The 21,875-nt window shown below is 37.2% G+C and overlaps 1 protein-coding gene across 1 annotated transcript in view; it reads right to left on the bottom strand.

Annotated features, from left to right (window-relative positions):
* LOC145673420 (peroxisomal leader peptide-processing protease) overlaps window positions 1-21,875 on the bottom strand; it is a 645,832-nt gene that overhangs the window by 615,602 nt on the left and 8,355 nt on the right. The gene's annotated exons all lie outside the window — the stretch shown is intronic.

Here is a 21,875-nt window from a genome sequence, read left to right on the forward strand (position 1 = left end):
TCCTGAAACAGAAACATTACACTATTACACCATCAAAATTAACCTCATTCGGTTCCCTTTCAAGCCATGAAATTACAAAAACATTGAAGATTTTATGCTGGATAGGAGCAGGTTTTCCAAATACAGAGTATAAACAGCAGCTTCTGGATACAAACTACAAACTAATATACATAATTTCTTAATTATTTTGTATGCACTAACGGATACTATCTATTGTATGTTCTATGCCACTCAGGGCAAAATCTCAGTTTGAGCCAAAATAAGCTGCTGCGATCAAGACTGCATAAAACACCCTAACTTTCATATTTTGGCTTCATGCAAATGAAAAACAAAAATCGTTTTCTACCAAGCACGACTCCTAATGAAAAGTACAAAGCAAATACTAAACGAAACATTAATTATTTGGGGTTACTCTTAAAACTGTTTGGAAGCAAATCTTAAGTATACAGGAAACTGAAGTTATAGCATCTCGTAACCTTGTATACTTGCACTACATTATTGGTGTTAAGTATCATTTTAATGCTGTAAGTGCAAAGACTATTTATATTTGTGATATTTAACGTGAGCATTAGTATTTTATTAGGCTATCACGTTCTAAGATGTGTAGGATATTTATGTAACTTTTTCTTGTTATAGGCAGGTTAGAATAAGGACTGGTATTTAATATATCTGTTACGATATAATGTCAGGAATAAATGCAAATAAAGGCATGCTAACTGAAATTTCAATTGTTTTGGTACATGTAGCCAAGGGGGATCCGGACCTCCTTCGAAATCAGATATGAAAAAAATTAAGAAAGGATGAGTCAAAAAGAAAGAAACAAAAAAAAAAAAAATCAGCGTTAAAAATAAAAAGCGGGGGAGGATCGGGTCAAGTTAAAAACAGATATTATTGGAACGGGGTTATTATTGTAACGGAGGATTCCGAATTCGAAATAACTCCATGCCAATCCTATGGGCTACAAATGACGATCGATAAATTGGTTCTATCAGATACTATCAGGTAGAACTTAATGCTGAATTACTTGCAATATATAATGGCGAATGAGCGGCACATCCTGGAAAACAGGGAATTTGAAAAATTTTTAGAAAAGTTATGGAATTCTCAGAATTTTTGCTACTAGTCAGGGAAATCTCAAGCTTTCGAAAACATAGTGCCATTCTGTAATAGTGTGGACATTTTATCGATTTTTCGTCATCGCTTGTCTGCAGTATCAAACATCGTATTTCAGAAACAGTTTTCTACTGCACCTTCAAATTGTCATTTGGAACAGACAGTAGTTGACGGAATAATAAAAACAAAAAGTTATGTGGAAAGAAAGTTAACATTTAATTCAACAGAGAAAGAAAACGCAGGTATTGTAAAATATTTTACAAGACATTATTGGATATGTACTTTTTATAATAGTGGATACGTACTTTTTGTAATAGTTAAGGTCATAATGAAAGGAAAATTGTTATATTTGAATGAACAGAGGAAGGAACGTAGCTTCTGTAAAATCTTTTTCAATACTTTAATATTCTTTTACTCGAGATTTCTTCATTAATTTGTTATTAAAATATTTACTAACATGTCCTCATTTTACTGTTTTAACAAACCAACATATGTTGCTAGTAAAGTAATTTAAATTAATCGAGCCCCTGGTGTGATAACCACAGTATTTCATGTCAGGCCCCCTCCTTACTAAATCCTGGCTAAACGAACCAATATATGTTGCCAATAAAATAGTTTAGAATGATCGAGCCCCGGGTGTGATAACCACAGTATTCCATGTCACGGACCCCTCCCCCCTCTCATTACGAAATCCGGCTACGTGCCTGTGCATAAGTAAGCAAAATTGACAGTTAATCTTTGATTTAATACGTCAGGACGATAAACTATCAGTACGCGTAACTAGGCTACATAGTTAATTTATAATGTTCCTAAGGTGCATTTACAAGACTGAATACTTAAACGCAATATAAATAACCGTAAATATTGCATTTTGATACAGCCACATTGCGGTCTAATGAATATATAAAATGGTCAAATCACATAATTCAACATCATATTTTAAAACATTTAAGTTTTAAAATAAAAGTTATCGGGAATGAATTCTCATGTTAATTGGTAGTCGGGAATATGAAATTCTTTCGTTTCGTACACAGAATACGTGCGTAAATAAAACCTCTAAATTCTTATACCTGAATGATATACTGCTTTAAAATTTTAAGGTTTAGTACATCATTCAAGGCAGTTCTAGATTGGATCCCACTAATTCACGAGTGCTTACCATGCTTACTAGGGTTGGACTCAAGCCGATTAGACGGACTGCTCCAAATTGGACGCCGCGCCTAAGTGCAATTTAGGCTAGGTTTGTAAAGTACATACAATACACAATGGAATGTACACAGCGTCGGACTGACCTGCCGGCCCACCGGCCCGCGGGCCGGTACGCCCTCCTCGATGAATGGTTTACGCCCCCTACCAGCAATGGCTTTTGGGTTGAAGATAGTGAAGTGCCACTTGATCGTTTTTTTCTGAACGCTGAATCCACAGAGTTAAAGTAACCTATCTCTGTGAGTACTCTATATTTGTGATTATATCATATTCAACTATTTAATTGGGATTCCAGGCCCAAATTTCTATATTTTTACATATTTGGTTCTGCACATTTTAAGTTAGTAGCACTATTATCCCGGATGCGTAGCACTAAATCAGAATATGTTAGTTAGAACATTTCTTTTCAAACGTAAAAGTTATAAAATGTCCTTCTGGCAATTTTGATGATTCAGTACGGTATCTGTTGATTCCCATCCATATTCACACGTGGTGTTATGCTCATGTTTTCAGCCTTGTGATTTGTGATACGGCGTAATGCCTTCCAGCTTCCATATCCTTCTTTGGATTGCTACAGGAAACACAGACATTTCTCAAAGAGTCCTACAAGCGCCTTAATATGTATATACAACAGAATCCTAGTGCACGTCTTGTTATTATTGGAATGGTTAGGTGGAAGAGTAAAAGTCATGCTACCGTACGTATATTTGGTCGTTTTCATTACTGGGAGAAAGAGCTGCTACAGAGAGGATATCGGGAGCCAGTCTTCGCTTAACTTGTGATTACACTCTTCCTTATTGGTAACTCCAATGAATTCAATCAAAAAGTTTGGAAAGATACTCTTTCATCGTTGAAAAAGTTCGTCTCCTACGAAACAATCTTAGTGGTCATGATGTTTTTACTAGTATTTCAAATTACTAGTCCGCTATCAGATTACTTTCGAACCAAGACTGTTGATTATGTCCAAGCTTGGAGGTTGATTTCCGCTAAGAATGGTTTGAATAAAACAAGGAATACATTTGATAAAGTTAGTCTGGCAGCCAAGACTTTTGTAAGAGTAGTGTCAGAAAAGATTAGTGACAAAATAGAAGAGTCCTTCACTTGAAGATCTTTGGATTGAAACAGAGCTCCCGAAAAGAAAATGAGCAGTGAATTGACATTACGAAAGATAAAAGCTTCAGATTGTGTTTTCAATGTTATCCTTGACAAAATCAAAGTATGACCAACTGGTTTTCGACAACACAAAAACCTTTATCTAGACTCGACGTGTTTTTTTAATAAGGCGGTTTTCTGATTTAAAAGGCGAATACCCTCAAATACAATCAACAAAATCTATAAGTTAATTCTCAGCATAGATTAAGGGAAACTTATCGAAGAACTAAATCATTTGCGGAGGTTTGGTCCACAATATCGCAAGGTGGTGTTCAGAGTGAGTATGATAGTGACGAATTAACTAGTGTGTGTGAAGAAGCAGAGTGGGACGATATTGAACCAGCACTGCAGGGAATCAAATTAAAGAGGCCTTGCAAGTCTTGCGTAACGAGTGCGTTCAAAATTATATATGAATAACGCACTATATATTCCTTATGTTATACAGAGCTCTTTAAAATGTACAAATTCCTCCTTACGATCCTTCTTACACAAGTAAGTTGTGAACGAGCGTTTTCCAAATTCAAGATTATTAAATTATAAGGAAGAATCTCGCTCAAGACAACCTTGAATCGTTTCTGTTAATGCAGTGTGAAAGGAATATACTAAGTAAAATGAATAACGATGCCATAATTAACAAACTCTGTCATGATAATCCATAATTGAAAAGACTCCTGACGTAAGGTAAGAATGTAGTTGTTTCTTGTCATGTCAACAGATCAAAGCGATGAAAGTTGAATGCTATGTATATGTATAATATGACATTGCATCAATAGTAATTAAGCTGTTTGAAACCAAAGTGACCTACTGTAACTGCATTTTTGAGCTGTCAACAACTACGTGTAAAACAAACATGTCAGTTGCCACAAAAAAGATAGATTACCACATTTTTACATCACATTTTCATATAATTTTATCTACCACTGTTTCCAAAAATGCCAATTTACCACAAATCATGAAAAACTACATAGTTCACTCGTGGTTGCTGATAGCTTGAAAATACATTTAGTTCACTAATTTCAGGCAGCTCAATTGAGGGCCCCAGAATACAAGGGATCTAAGTTGTATATGACTTTTCCAATAAGGTTATTTATGTTAAGAAAAGGACTCTCCGCAGCACAATATGAAAACTAGGTGAACCACATCGCAGACCACTCGAGGGTCTACCGATGAATGGATTGCGCCGTGGTTCACCTTCCAGTTTATATTTCACTGTGGAGAGTCCATTTCCTGGGAATAAATAAACTTTATTTAAAAAGTCGGTTAGACCTCTTGACCTCCAAGGTCCTCACTTTGTTCGTATGTTTTATTGAGTGTAGCGGAATAAAACTATGTGGTTTTGAAACTTACATTTTGAGCATTTAAATGGTCTGCGAGGATATATTTTGTATTAGGTTGATCATTAAGTTAATTTATATAGAATACGCACATGTAATAAATTTCTCTATGTTAGAGGCAGTGCGCTCCCCTAATGATTTTAGGTCTGCGCACCAGACAACTCAGTCCGACGCTGAATGTACATGTCACACATTGCAGAGAAAGCAGTTATTATTGTAATTAAACGACAACGCAAGATGTTTTGAGGACACTGGACTCGACTAGTTTTAAAGATACTTCTTAATGTGAGTTGTTTCTTAAGCTAATAGGTACTATATGCTACAAATTAAGGATTAAAAATGTAGGTAAATATACTAGGGCAGTCAAAAAGTTCCATTAATATTGTTGTAGTTTTGGCATTTGTGATGCAATCACAATGACTCTTGTACAGCACAGTCCTTAAGTTGTCTAAGTATGAATTTGAAAAGTGTGAACAGGTCATAACTGGCAGTAGACCTATAAGTAGTGGTGGGCACAAAAACCGGTTTTTCGGTTTTCTCCAAAACCGGTTCGGTTTTTTACCTGGTCCGGTTTCGGTTTTCTTCAAAACCGATTCCGTTTTTTTTTTTTCAAAATTTGTTCTATTTCTGACCAGAATGGTGTTTCGTTGTTCTCCGGAAACCGAATCCATTTCCACAGAAATAGTTTTGTGTGTTTTCGAAAAGTTTTCACCGAAACCAGTTTCGGTGAAAACCAAACCGGTTTTGGAGAAAACCGAAACCGGTTTTGGTGAAAAACCGAAATGTCGGTTTTTCGGGTTTCAGTTTTTATAAAAACCGGTTTTGCCCATCCCTACCTATAAGAGCAGTATAGCTAGACGGAGGAGTATATGGTGATCAGTTGGCGCAATGTCGCAGCTCAAGCAACGCGTAAACGTTAAGTTCAGGTACAAATTGGGGAAATCTGCTTCGAAGACTTTGAGATAGCCTTAAAACAGTTTACGGGTACAAATAATGCTTTAAGAAAAAACTGGCCTCAAAGGTACCCGTTTCGCCATTGTAGATGAACAAAACCAACGTGACGGCTGAACTTCATAAGATACCAAAAGAAGATTTTTGTCTATGTTTCCAGGAATGGCAGGAGCATGGAGTAACTGTGTGTGTTCCAAAGATGCCTACTTTGGAGGGATTAAGTAAATGTGTACTTATGTGGCAATAAAGAGCTGCAACAAAATTCTGGGAACTTTTTGACTGCCCTGGTAAATCTTATACGATACTGCAGAATTTTAATAATACTATCATAACATGGATTTTCGTATATATGGAGTAAACTTTTGAAAATAGCTTTAGGAAAATGCGAATTGAACACTTATCTCCGGTTCTTCTGCACGAATTAGCAAGAAAAAAATAAAAAGCTCAGTGATAAAATAGTTGAAAGCTGCGGGGAAAATACGAAAGTGGTAAAACCCAAGATCGCTTGTTCGAGTTCTCCCAACGTATCTGTAAGCGTATTCTATATTTAAGGATTAAGGTCCGATGAAATTACTCCGACTATCCACTGAGTATTGGTCCAATGTATATGCTGATGTGAAACTACCAGTAATTTTCGTAAACTTAACCTCTTCCACTACGTCTTATTTTCTGAATTCTGATACTTGAAGTATAAGTTATAAAAGTGTATTATAGATGGTTTATCATTATATAACTCAGAATATCAATATAGTAACCCTACGTGATGCTACAATAGTTTAAATTTTATGACGAGTGTAGCTCGTCATTGTGCGATTTGGCACCGGGAGGCTATGACGAACTAGACTAGTAACTTCAGTGCAAGGGTTAAAACCATTCCAAAATAAATCTATTTGTAAATAACATTACGATGAAAACATAGAAGCTAAAATACGAGTAACCGTATTCTAAAATATCTTCATTTGTGTGACAAACTACATTAACTTAATGTAGGACGAGAAACTCTCAACAAAATCTAAACTAGCGGAAAGAAAAAAGTTGGAATTATGCGTGAATTCACTTTGGTTACTGTTGGTATTATGAATTTACCTTGTTTTTTGTTGATCCAACTGTATTTTGTGGATGATTCACTCATTTGATATTCTACTGCACAAACGTAAACAATTTTGCTTCTAAGCGAATACACACAATTGCAGAATGTGTTTGTCACACATCTTTAGCGGAAAACAAATAAGTTTCTACGTCTGAAGTTGCCTATTATTATTATTATGAAGTATTCTGTCTTGACATGTTCTACAACCAATGACTTTCTTTTCTTGTTCTGAGACCTTTTTTCTAATGAAGTTTATTTTTGTTCTGGGATTAGACGATTGTTTTGTTCTGGGATTAGAGGATTGTTTTGTTCTGGAAATAGAGGATTGTTTTGTTCTGGAAATAGAGGATTGTTTTGTTCTGGAAATAGAGGGTTGTTTTGTTCTGGAAATAGAGGGTTGTTTTGTTCTGGAAATAGAGGGTTGTTTTGTTCTGGAAATAGAGGGTTGTTTTGTTCTGGAAATAGAGGGTTGTTTTGTTCTGGAAATAGAGGGTTGTTTTGTTCTGGAAATAGAGGGTTGTTTTGTTCTGGAAATAGAGGGTTGTTTTGTTCTGGAAATAGAGGGTTGTTTTGTTCTGGAAATAGAGGGTTGTTTTGTTCTGGAAATAGAGGGTTGTTTTGTTCTGGAAATAGAGGGTTGTTTTGTTCTGGAAATAGAGGGTTGTTTTGTTCTGGAAATAGAGGGTTGTTTTGTTCTGGAAATAGAGGGTTGTTTTGTTCTGGAAATAGAGAGTTGTTTTGTTCTGGAAATAGAGAGTTGTTTTGTTCTGGAAATAGAGAGTTGTTTTGTTCTGGAAATAGAGAGTTGTTTTGTTCTGGAAATAGAGAGTTGTTTTGTTCTGGAAATAGAGAGTTGTTTTGTTCTGGAAATAGAGAGTTGTTTTGTTCTGGAAATAGAGAGTTGTTTTGTTCTGGAAATAGAGAGTTGTTTTGTTCTGGAAATAGAGGGTTGTTTTGTTCTGGAAATAGAGGGTTGTTTTGTTCTGGAAATAGAGGATCTTTTGTTCTGGAAATAGAGGATCTTTTGTTCTGGAAATAGAGGATCTTTTGTTCTGGAAATAGAGGATCTTTTGTTCTGGAAATAGAGGATCTTTTGTTCTGGAAATAGAGGATCTTTTGTTCTGAAATTAGAGTTTTTTTTCTGGGACTAATGAGGTTTTAATTTTGGGACTAATGAGTTTTTTTCAGATGTTTGGGTCAGGAGATGTTTCTTCCACGTTTCTCGATCTTTAGCTTCCTCTTTTAACTTCCAATATTTTATTCCATTTTTCAAGTCATCCATCAGTTGTGTTCTTCCTATTCCTCACTTTCCTTCCACCTTTCCCTCTATGGCGGTATGAAGATGACAATTTCTTCGCAAGATGTGTCCAATCCAATTGGCTTTCTTACGAAGGATGGTGGCTAGAAACGTTCTCTTTTCTCCTATCAATTTTTAAACAACTTCGTTTGTTACTCTCTCTCTCTGTCCATTTTATCTTATCCATCTTTCTCTAATACCACATTTCAAATCTCTCCCAATATTTCTTCTCTAACTTCCGTAATATCCAAGTCTCTGACCGATACAGTCCAATACTCCATATATAGCACTTGACAAACTTCTTCCTTAGTCCAGTATTATGCCTGTTGGTTAAGAGTAATCTTTTGTTGTTGAAAATTTCTTTGGCTATGGCAATTCTAGACCTGATCTCTGGTGCAGTAAGCATCTCTCGTCAAAATACTTCCCTGATACTTGAAGTCCCTTTGTTTTACTCTAACCTATAAGGGCGCGTTCCAACGGGATATTCTCATGACTCGATTTTACGATATTGATTTCCATTCCATATAGTTTTCAGTGTTGTCTATTTTGTCAACCATCTCCTGAAGTACTTCTTCGGTTCTAGCTATAATAATCGTATCATTTGCATACCTAATCTTTTTAATGATCTTCCCCCCAATCTTGAAATCTCCGATTCCAATTAATTCTTCCTTTATTAAACATTCACTGTAAATGTTAAATAATTGGGGCGACATACTTATCCTTGTCTGACTCCTCTTCCAATCTCCATACCATTAGTTTCTCCTGCATTCAAGCGCATCTTCACTCGTTGTCCTATGTACAAGTTGCGGTAAGTCATCGGTCTCTCCAATTGACTCCAATTGCTTTAAGTATCTTTAGAAGTTTGGTCCAACTGACCCGGTAGAAATGATACTTTTTGCCAGTCGAAGCAGAAATACCACTCTTCCACTTCTTTTACGTCAAAAAAGTTGCCAATAAAAACAAACTTAATTGCAACTGAAATAGTAATAAAATTGATTTTAAAATCTCATTCTTGACAAATTAAATTTTCTTGACTCAGCATAATTCCCGTACATCTCAAATTCCCTGATATTTCCCGCTTTTTCTGTAGTCGCCACCCTGCTCCACCCAGATCGAGTCATTACATAATGACGATTATTTATATTGACTCACCATGAGTGCAATACGTTTCACATATTTGCCAAAAATAAAGTACAGTATAATATTGTTTATATATGATATAAGAGTCATCAGTTCTGGACGGAGGTTTCTGTGAACAAGTGTTCTACTTTATTACTAATGACGTTATAAGTCTCATACAAAACCAAACTGAAGAACAACCCCTTGTCTTTCCGCGACTACTTATTCAATATATTCGCATCTAACTTCCGTACCTAAAGTCCTATATCCACAAGGTAACAATTCACTATGCCATGGTGATGATAACCTACGTTACATAACCCAAAAACCATTAAGAAGACCTAGGTGGAAGAGGAAGAGATTACAGGAAGAGATAATAGAAGTAATACGGCAGTGATTACTACGGATCAAACAAATAATGGCATTCGTTCCATATGGGCGGACAAGATGAATTTCACAGAAACAGAAATACAAAGCTGAAACTAGATCCAGTTTCTATTGGATCTAGTTGCATAAGGTCAAAAGCCAATATAGAACTTCTGTGAATACGATATTGAACCTTCAAGTTTCACAGGCCATAGAGCTACTTTCTGACATAAAAAGATTTGGAAATCAAGAAAGTAAAACTTCCTTTATGGTTTCAAAGACAGATAGTCGTTAAGGAAAATCTTATTTAGGAAAGTATATAAAGGAAAGTCCAAGGATCAAAAGAATTCATTTGCTTCCAATATAAAGGGTCTACGAATTAAAAAATATTTTATCTTCACGTTTACATTGCAAAGACCAGAATAAGGCCTATTAGCCCCAACTTCTTTCATCTTATCAACACGTTAAGTTGCCTCACAGCTCACTGAAACCATAAGACAGACTGTGTCAAAATCTACTACGTTTCGGAAATTCTACGAAAGATCTATATTTGGAAGAAGACCTACAATCTATAATTATTTATCTTAGCGCAAAGCAGACGCCACCTGGAGTAGTGTTATCAACATTATGACTGGACCCAGATATAGTGGCTTCACGTTATGTTTACAGATGGGTCAAGGTTCAGCTTGTAGACTGATTCCCGACATATATTAAGTGGCAAGAGCCAAACCAGGATATAATTTGTCGAATATTAAGGGATCAATATAATAGTGTTTCGTTGATGTAAGGCAGCATTGTAATCGATAATTTGCAAACACCTCTGATCCTTTTGTAATATAAAGATGAGATCGTGAAACAGTGTGCACTATTTCTGCACTTTAGCATGCTGTTGGTGTAGAATTAATTCAAATGATGGTAATACTTATCCACAGAGTTACACTCTCGCACAATTTCCATGCTAATGAAGATATTGTCCGAATGATATTTGTCATCCAGGTGTTTGACTAAAAATGATGGAACTTATATGAGATATCTTGGACAGATCGATAACGTGTCACCGCTAGCTCGAAAAATGTACGGGAACTAGAAGTGTTTTTGTCGAGATTGTAGTCTGCTGCTCAACATCTAATCAAAAACCTTATTTGGCGTATGGATCGTTATTGTGGGATCTCAAAGCAATTTAGGGAAATCACATCCCTCATTAAGTGTAGCTTTCACAATTTGGGCACTGAAGTCAGCCCGCACAAGCTCACGTTTCTAATGACGAGAGTACGCTCTGTCCGTTGGTTTCTTATTTTGCTAAATTTTACTGATGTTATCATGTGTCTTTCATTTTGTTTTGTATTTATGTTTCTAATACTGTCCGTAAATGTGATGAGTACATGCCAACAATAACGATGAATGTGGAACGTGTTTTAAATAATGTCCGGATTTGTATGTAATTACATATTTTTTCCTTCATATCTAAGTTCGTCAAATCCTTAAATGTTTGTGATTCACACCTGTAGGGTGCTTCAACTCAAGTTTCATATTACATATTTTGCCCAATATTACATATTTCTATGGTTTCTACATTTTTTTCTTTACATAAAACTGTCGTAAAATTTTGCGATTATTGAAATTTTAATTTAAAATTAAAAAAAAAAAAAAAAATCTCCAACTATGCAAGGCTTGCATCTAGATTCAACTTTGTCATGTCTATCTTTTTGTTTCTTTACCGAAATATCTCTCTCTCTCTCTCTCTCTTTTTTTTTTTTTTTTTATTATTTCTCAAACAATGTTTCGCAGAATTTTCGCCGATAACAAAAGAAATATAAGAAGAAACAAGTAAAAATCCTCCCTCCGGGGTACATTAGTAGCGCCCTTTATTCTCAACTCTGGAGGAAGACGGATCACGTGCCTGACAGGCGACTGGCTAGGAAATTCCTAAAATGAAGTCTATTTGATTGTTATCGGAGGTCGGACGGGAATAAAGATGAAAGCAAATCCTGTAATTCAAGTTAAAACTGTATGCTAGTGTGCTTCCAGGAATTTACTGCAAGAGTACGTTCCAAGAAGCTGGCGACAATGGCAATATCATAGCAGGTAACCTAAGCTTTCAAAGAACTTCGCTTGTCCAACTGAATGACAGGAGGACAGTACTCTAGTATTGCAGTTGCAAAACGCACGTGTTCTGTATTGACCGTCGAAGTTAGAAATGGCTCCGGTTGCCTCGCCTTTATCCGCGAAATTGCAGTCGTGGGTAACTATCGATGATGCGTTTACTACGGACGGTAAAGTGGTGTTGTGCCAAATGTGTGACAAAAAAAAATTGGATGTTCAATGAAATCTCAGAACAACATGTACGAAGTGCACTCCATGCAAGAAATAAAAATTTGCGAACTAAAAAACTCTTGACACGAATGCATCAAGATACTTCAGTGAGTGAGTTTTCCAAAGACTTGTGCCAAGCAATGATAGCAGCAAACATTCCTTGGAACAAAGTTCAAGTGCCAAAATACCGTGCTTTTCTGGAGAAGTACTGCGGGCGTACTCCTGACGAATCCACTCTTCGAAAGTGTTCTCGAAGTTTGTTATAGGGAAGCTATAGATACCATTAGAGCAGAAATAGGTAGTTCATATATTTGGATTTCTGTGGACGAAACAGACGTTTTGGGACGTTATGTAGCAAATTTAGTGATTGGAAAGTTAAGTAAAGTAAATCCTATCTTATTGCGAGTAAATTGCTGGAACGCACGAATCATTTCACGATCGCTCGCTTTGTAAACGATCGTCTTAAAGTGTTGTGGCCGGGAAGAGTTCAGGCAGAAAAAGTCCTTGTTCTCTATACAGACAGTGCAGCGTACATGTTAAAAGCGGCTAGAGCACTTACAGTGTTTCACCCCCATTAATTCATTTCACCTGTATGGCTCATGCTCTTCAGCGTGTTGCTGAAGAGGTGAGAGACAACTTTTGCTAAGTAAATCAACTAGTTTCTTCCACGAAAAAAATGTTTGTTAAGGCGCCATAACGTTCAAGTTTACAGAGATCAACTGCCAGACGTGCTACTTCCCCCGGAGCCTGTGCTAATGCGATGAGGCACTTGGATACAGGCAGTACATTTCTACAATGAACATTTTCTAAAAATTAAGCCTGCTGTTCATTCATTTCCATCGGAGTCTGCTGTGTCAGTTGGCATTGCTCAGAAACTGTTTAATGACTCAAAAGTAACGTATGATATCGCATACATAGACAGCAATTTTGGTTGGCGACCTACTAAACTAAACTAAAACTAACTCTATGGCCTATGGAACCCGGAGGTTTAGTGCCGCATTCACAAAAGCTCTCCACTGACTTCTATCCTTAGCTAATTGCATCCAGTTTCTACTTTGTATTCCTATCTCTGCGAGATCCATCTTAACATTATCCTCCCATCTGCGCCTAGGTCTTCCTAATGGTCGTTTTCCTATGGGTCTACCAGTCAAGACTTTGAAAGCGTTTCTACTTTCTTCCATTCTAGCTACATGACCTGCCCACCTAAGCCTCCTAGACTTGACGACCCTAACAATGTTGGGTAAACCGTATAAACTATGTAGTTCCTCGTTATGAAGCTTCCGCCATTCCCCATTCTCGTTCCTCTTGGGTCCGAATATTCTTCTCAGGACCCTGTTCTCAAATACTTTCAGTCTATGTTCTTCCCTCAGAGTAAGCGACCATGTTTCGCAACCATACAGAACAACAGGCATGATTATCGTTTTATATATTTTAAGCTTCAAATTCCTCGACAGAATTCGCGACGACAAGAGATTTTGAACCGAGTAGTAACACGAATTCCCTGCTTTTAGTCGACATTTAATTTCTTCGTGAATATGATTTTCGTCTGTTAATACTGATCCTAAATATTTGAAAGTATCCACTTTATCAAAAGCATTATTTAATATTTTAACGCCTCCACAATTTGCCGTATTACGGTCCCGACGCACTTCCATGTATTTAGTTTTCTCTGCATTTACTTCTAAACCCATGTCCCTGCAAGCGTTGGCGACCTACAAGCATTAAAAAGTTAGAGACTGTTGGGCGGCCTCTTCCGGAATCCATGGAAATCACAGAGGATGCAAAAGGACTGCTGCAAGGTGTGTGTAGATGTAGGAGAAAAAGTTCGAAAGAAACTAAATGCAGGGTTGGAAAGTAACCGGGTTACGACAGCCTATTGGCAGTGTGTGAGATTCTCAGTGGCGAAACAAGAACCCCACCTAAAGATATTTAGCCCAACTACATTCCCCTGTTGAAATACGCTCCTGTTACCTCATGTGATGTGCAGAGATCATTCTCTGCATACAAGAATATTTTATCCGATCGCCGACAAGATTTTACTTCTGGTCATTTGGAAATGTACCTTGTAACCCATTGTGCACCAAGATACAGTTGAACTGCAGGCACATATTTTGTAAGTACTTTATTTCAAATTAAAAATATTCATTAATGGAAATATTCTTCAATCTTAGTTCAGCTGGTATTGTTTAAAAGATATAGGACTGCTTTTCCCTGCATGAAATAAATATATATAAAACAATACATTTCGTCTTAAGTTGCTTTTAGTATTTAAATTTGTATATTGCGTACAATTCATTTAAGATTGGGCCGTGGTGACTGATGCGCATTTAGTGTAAAAGGTTCTAGATTTGAAACGGGACCACACCACACCACATGAGATTTCTGACGTACAAATGCCGTATGCATTGCTTTTCTCAGGACTTTCCTGTTTCTCTCTAGCCGATTCACATCTTCCTTCATTCGCGTCTGATTTTTATTATCCTGCAATCAGTCACGTCAGTGACGTATGGCTGTCTCAGCTGTTCAAGCATTTCACTTCATTGGGGGACTTCCATTAAGCAGGATAAAGTGTAGTAGATTTTCCTTTTTATTTTCATAATTCGTTTAAATATTGCATGCTCATACGCGTGTTAATATTACGTTTTCATAAATATGTAATATTATATATTCTTATATAATATTGGGGGTTGATATTACGTAAAAATCCGGACTCTAGTTATAAATTATGGCACTTCTTCTAATTTTGTTACCACTTGACTTCTGGGGATAATCCAGGTCAATTCAGACAAGCAAAGAAACAAAATCTTACCTTGATAGTCTCAGGTATTATTGAATTTAACTGATGCTAAAATTCAGGGAAAAGTAGGATTTTTTTTGTTTCGTTTTGGCCAAAAAATTCGTGGCACGAGACAGGCTGCCAAAGACGTGGCACGAGACAGATTTCTTACGTGCAGATTTTAGCAAAATACTAAAATGCTCTCTGGAATGGTTGAACATTTTTATTTGAAAGATAATAATTTACTGATTAAAATAATATGCTCGAATTGGAAGTGTGTGACCAAGTTCTCATGTCGAAGTCTTCTGAATTCTTTAGTTTTTTCTTGAAAAATAAAAAAAAAATCTTTATCAATTATTCTTTTTTTTATTTTTTTATTTATTTATTTATTTTTTTTTTTATACGATTAGTACCAAACACTACTGCATTCCCTACTGAGTTGAGTTGAACAGGAATTATAAATTAAAAATTCTGCCACACATTAAATCACATTCCGTTGCCAGATTGTTATATATTGGTCTGGATACGATCAAAATCTGCTCTTATTTGACATGGCATTTTAATTCTACATAAAGATAAATAACAGAAAAAACTTTCAAACATAGTAAAGGTTCCAAAATACATGTGCTAGTTTCACAACACATTACAGGTTCCAAAGCATACCACTTCTTCACACACTGCACAGAAATCAGCAATTCAATGAACTAAAACTGTACTCAACTGCATCAGTTTCTTCTATGATATTGAGTGATGCCCTCCTGTTAAACCAAAAGGAATTGGGCACCCACAATCTCTTAAACATCGCGAATTAGAAATGAGAACTGATGGTGGTGTTGCTATCTTGCAGGTGAAAATTATAGCCAGCAGCTGATTCATGTGAAGCATAAAGTTCACAACGATTTCATTTAACTCACAACTGATATCTACCTAGGTATAACCTCTGCTAGCCACCAGTCATACACACTGATCACAAGCATCTCTCTTTGTGGGTTGTGAATTTGAATATTCTCCTGTTGTTTCTGAGATTTTAGTTGGACAAATTATTATTTTTTCTTCCTTGCTCTTTCAAGTTCGTGCAATATATGTTTGCCCAACACTGAGTCCAGACATGTGACTTCTAAATGCCTTTCATGGAGATAGTTTGGTTGTACTATTATTCTATTTTCTTGAACTTCCCCTTTGGGAAACAAGATGAGGGTTGTTGATGTGTATGACTGACTTCACCAACGTATAAAATCCTCGGCACTGAATTACAGCAATACATGTCCTGAAAAGATTATGTTTTATAGTGTGGTGCTTCAGCAGGCCCCCTACACTATCGCAAGGCCCCTTCCCATGACACCAGTACTGTATACCCACTCCACTGGCACAAGAGACTTCGTAAATTCAAACAGTTAATAAATATTTTTGAAGTGGCTAGGGGCACCGTGAGAAATAATGATCTTTTCTTCCTGTGATTGCAGCTGTTGAATTTTTCGCGTGCTGAATCATATCCTCTTATCACTTGTAACTGCAACAATTGTGGTTTTGTCTTGAAAATATGTGACTCCTGTAAAAATTGAAACTTGGTTATTTTTCCAGTGATACCTTTGTACTTCTTGTGGCAGAATCACAGACCAGTTCTCAGTAAAATTACAGTGAGGCACTAAACATAGTTGTTGAACCTCTACAAGTCTTCACTTCTGCAATATGTTGTTGCAATTCCTTCAGATGGTGTGTTACTGCTTTCACTGTCTATTTATCAAGTTCGTCAATAAAAGTATCCATGGCAACAGTTTCCTCAAGTTTATTTTCTTCCCATGTTGCATATGTAACCTGCTATGAAGAGTCATCTGCTGTTTTCCAGACCAAGTGTCTGCAAGGCAAGTCCTCCGCTTCCAGGGCAGTCACTACATTCCTCAAACAGGCCTCTCGTACACAGACTCCTAACGACTTCATACGTCCAACCAAGGCGTCATATGTCACGCCTTCAAGTACTTCTTTAAAGTTAACACGTAACGTTCAAAATTGCTGTTAGAGATTCGAGAAGACTGAACTGCACCATGATCCAAATCTTTTCAAACGAATTGTGGCTGGGAATAAGTTCTGTTTCCGTACTATCCTGAATCAAAACAAGCATACAGCCAGTGGAAAACACCAAATTCACCACTGATCCAATATGAAAATGTGTATTTTTATGTGAATAGGATTATCCACAAGGATTTTTTCCAGAGACAATGAACTAGGCATTTTACTTAGATGTCTTGAGAAGATTGCGTGAAAGTATGTGACAGAAATGTCCAGAACTGTGGAGAAGTGGAAAATGGTTACTACTCCTCGGCAACGCCCAGCCCACACGGCTACAATGGGGCGACAGTTCTTGGCCAAAAACATGCTGCTTGTGCATCCTTCCCATACTCACCCGATTTAGCGCCCTGTTTTTTTTTCCCTCACAGCTGAAGAATCTGAAAAGAAAGAGATTCAGTGACGTCAATGACGTCAAAGACACTACAAAAAAAAAAAAATCCCTAAATAGTATTGCGCCAGAGGAGTTTCGAAACAGTTTTCAAAGTGGAAAAACCGTTGAGAAAAATGCATTAAAGCATATGGACAATATTTTGATGGTGATTAATGTATATGCAGACATGCGTCACAAATGTACAGTCCGCAGCAAAAAACCTGCAACATGACCATGTTAGTTTATTGTGAAACGACGAAGTCTTCTGCTTCAAAATAAGTATGCAGGGGAGGATGCCGAGGTTTCTCCTGTCATGATTCGTGCCACTTAGACGTTATGTTGATTTCCTCCGATGTTAGGCGTAGTTTCACATAAACTTACATGCTCATGTTACAAGTTTTTTGCTGCGGACTGTACCTAAACAATGTACAAATAGACAAAAATAAAACAAGTTTTTTTTTCTTTAATTCCCTCGTACACACGCAGATCTGGTACATGTGGAACCACCCATTTAGATCGTAGTCAATAAAATTTTGATCTTCCAACGTGGAATACTGAATGTTCCTTCTTATGTATGGCGAAAGTTTCTTTAAAACTGCGGGTCATGTATCTTCCCACATTCACCAATTTTTTTCTTAGAAATGTTACAGTGATAAGTGTATTTATTAGGGTTCTGGTGAGTATAGTTCCATTTATCTTTCACATAAAATGACTGTGCAATTTAAACATACGCTTCATTCACAGGGTGACAACAATAAATATCCGGTTTCCCAACACTTTTCAGAGACCTCATATTTCTTGTTTTTTCCACCATGTATTTTGTTGCAGATAGAATGTGGTGCAAAATGTGTACCTTTGTCAGGGAAACTGGGATAATTGTAGGATTCATACTTTCAATAGCTGAAATGATGTTCGATATAAATTTCCTCGCTTTTGAACAAGTTTCTTTTGGTTTATTTTCTTCTGGGTTTTCTACTTTGAAGAATTTGTCAGTTTTGAATTGGTGTACTCACCCAGAGCTGCAGTTATCTTGCTGTTTTCTTGATGCATACAACTCACGACTTGACTTCACTGACAAGTCTAACACGAATCTTTATAGCTGATTCAGCGAATGTAATAATTCTCTCTAGATACAAAATCTTCATCATCCACTCCATGTTACTATTTCTATTCTGTCATAACATTTAGAACACAGCCACAAAACATCCTATCTCACAAAAGTTTACATGTTTACATGCTGAATCAAATTTGGTGAACTGCTCTCTGCTTACTTGTTGACAATTGAATTGTGAATTCAATATGCCTTCCCTTTTATTTGCTAGACCAAACACACAGAATTATCTACATTCTAGAATGTTGATAAGGCTCTGTTACATTCTGGAATAACCTGGATAGTCCCACATTGTTCTGTTACATTATTCCGGAATCAAAACATATTAAATATTTCAGTTTAATGTATCACGATTATGCCCTTTAGGCTAAAGGTGACGATGATTAAGACAAATGGATTATAGTGTTAGAGGAAACCCACATATACTAAATTGTCCACTACAAGCTTACTCGGCCAGGGATCGAACCAGAGACCCCACGCACCAAAGGTAAGGGCTCTACCACTGAGCCACCGTGCACCCCTAATCCAGAATCAAAGTAGCGTGTTCTTTTCAGGATATATACTACTCTTAGAGATACAACTCCTGTAAAATTATCAGAATATTTTGAATTGGTGTTTCTGAAGCAAAAATAAATAAGTAAATAAACATACTGCAATTAAGACATTAGCTACGAAAGTTAAAACGCAAGCATTGTTTACAAAACCTGATCAACTCAAAAGTGGAAGTTTTCCTTTTTAGGAAATGTAGTACTGTAAGTTGCTGATCAACAATTAAAAAAAAAGGGGGGGGATATTTGAAAAAGAAAAGAAAGAAAACATATTATATATATATATAAAAAAATTATAGAGGTTTCTCAAAAGTCCCTTACCACCCCTATTAAAATCCAAATGGATGTACTTGCAGCGAATTGGATGTGGTAGGTGAACTTGAGGGTTAGGGGGACACTTTCTGGCGTAGGATACGCGGACCGCCGCCATCTTGAATTTAACTCTTTCATTACAAACGCTACGTGGGTCATGTGAAAAATGACCACAGGCTCGAATTTCACCAGAAAACCGAATCTGAAGTCAAAATGCATTTATCTTTATGTGGTAAACAGTTATCCACAATTACAGGCGTGACTTTCGTATTACATAATGTGCTCAACATGTTGTCCGTGCTGGGAAATGCACGTGTTCAGACGCTTGTCCAAATTACTATGGACACGTATTAAGGTTTCTGGGGATATTTGTTCACAGGCAGCCATGATACGTTGTTGCAGATGGCGAACATCACGAATTTTCACAGCATACACCATAGCCTTCACATGTCCCCACAGGTAGAAGTCAAGGGGGGTTAAGTCTGGTGATCGGGCAGGCCATTCCACTGGTCCACGTCGACCAATCCACGTCCCAGGGAATTGTTCATCCAGGAACTGACGCACCTGGATGCCATAATGGGGGGTGCACCATCTTGTTGGAAGAACCTGGGGAAGGTACCATCCTCGGACATCAGAGCCGGCATTACGTTTTCCTGCAACAACGCGAGGTATTGGTTTGCACTTAACGTTTCTGGAATGAAAAACGGACCGACGATCTTTGTTCCCCATATGTCTGCCCATACCATTGTTTTCCCTGCACCGGTCATTTTCGAGGGATCTGTCCAAGCGGGGTTGTCACGGGACCAATAGCGCATGTTTTGCCTATTGACCTCACCATTTACGTAGAAATGGGCTTCATCCGAAAAAAGTATCTGCATAGCGAACTGCGGATTTACCCTCAATTGCTCAATAGCCCACTCGCAAAACTGGACGCGACGATCGGGATCGTCCTCCGACAAATGTTGCTGCAATTGCATCTTATATGGATGCCACTTATACCTTTGGAGCACCCTGTGCACTGAACTGTGACTCACGGCACACTGCATTGCTAAACGACGTGTGCTTCGCTGCGGCGACTTCGAGAAGGAGGCCAGCACGGCAGTAGCTGTTTCTTCGTCTGTGGCTGTCCTTGGCCGTCCACTACGAGGTCTATCCACAACTGTTCCCGTTTCCTCGAATTTGGTCAATAACCGTTCCACTGTAACATGCGATACAGGTGCTCGTTGTTGATGACGCGCATTGAAATCGGCAGCAACTGCGCGGGCACTCCTCCCACCAGATATTTTGATGATCTGGATGCGTTCGTCCCTCGTTAACGGCATGATTCACAACCTGCAACACAAAAACGCAGTCAAATTCACAACTTCAATTGTGGATAACTGTTTACCACATAAAGATAAATGCATTTTGACTTCAGATTCGGTTTTCTTGTGAAATTCTAGCCTATGGTCATGTATCACAAGACCCACGTAGCGTTTGTAATAAAAAAAGTTAAATTCAAGATGGCAACCGTCCGCGTAACCTACGCCAGAAAGTGTCCCCCTAACCCTCAAGTTCACATACCACATCAAATTCGCTGAAAGTACATCCATTTGGATTTTAATAGGGGTGGTAGAGGACTTTTGAGACACCCTACATATGTAGGTAGGTAGATTTGATTTTTCAAAAAACAGAACGCTACAGGACGAAAACGTGGACACATTTTCAAACGGAGGATACCATTTTAATTAGTAAATTATTTTCTTTCAAATAAAAAAAGCAACAAAGTATCTTACACCGTTCCAGAGATAAAACACTGACATTTTGCTGAAAATCGCGCGCCGAGGCACCATATCTCTGTTCAGGAATTTTTTTTGGTACAAAAAAGTACACACACACACACATATATATATATATATATATATATATATATACGGACGGACCATACGAAAGGATCCGAAGAAGACTGCTTTGAGAGAAGGGGCACCGTGCAAAACATCAATCTCCTTCATCTGGTCAATAAGAAGAAAATATACTATTTATTAATTGTAAATCAAAGACATTGACTTAGGATTTTTTATAATAAATTGGTAAAGGAGAAAAGGCTCGCCCGGACAGTTATTTAGACTACCTATAAAATCATTTCAATATTTTAAATATATATATATATATATATATTTCTTTGTCCTAAATTTTAACGTATGTTAAATGCAATAACAGCAAAGACTATCAAGGTACTCCCTTGCCTGAATTGATATTGACTATGCTGCTGTCATTCCTAACATTCAGGTTTAATCTATTCGTAACTTTTCTACGTGATTAGGCATTTTTCCAAATTAGGAAAGAAAGAGGATAAGACAATTTTTGTGGTCTCGATTATGATAGTTGCAAGTAGTAGCAATCCCGCTAACATATCTTAAGTATTGCTGTAATTTTGGTAACAAGTGTTTGATTAAGACGCATGTGGGTGTGTGGTGTGATCACTTGAATATTATTTTGTCTGTTGTGAATTCGATCAAAGTTTAGTCGGCAGGAAATGCGTTAAAGAAACAATAGCAGAAGTTATCAAAATCGAAATACTATCTATTGGTCGAAATGCACAGACTGTATAAGGAAATTACACTAAAGAAGCACTAAGGAAATTACATAAGTTGTGCAATAACCCACCACATCATCCGCACTCGAGTGTTCGAAGTTGTGTAGCAAAATTTTACTAAATTGGCAACGAAAAACACTCAGGCAACCTTAAGTAGTTTCTAACATGAATGCTC

Source organism: Thermobia domestica, chromosome 16, assembly GCF_964235325.1.
Source record: "Thermobia domestica chromosome 16, izTheDome1.hap1.1, whole genome shotgun sequence".
Taxonomy (NCBI): Eukaryota; Metazoa; Arthropoda; class Insecta; order Zygentoma; family Lepismatidae; genus Thermobia; species Thermobia domestica.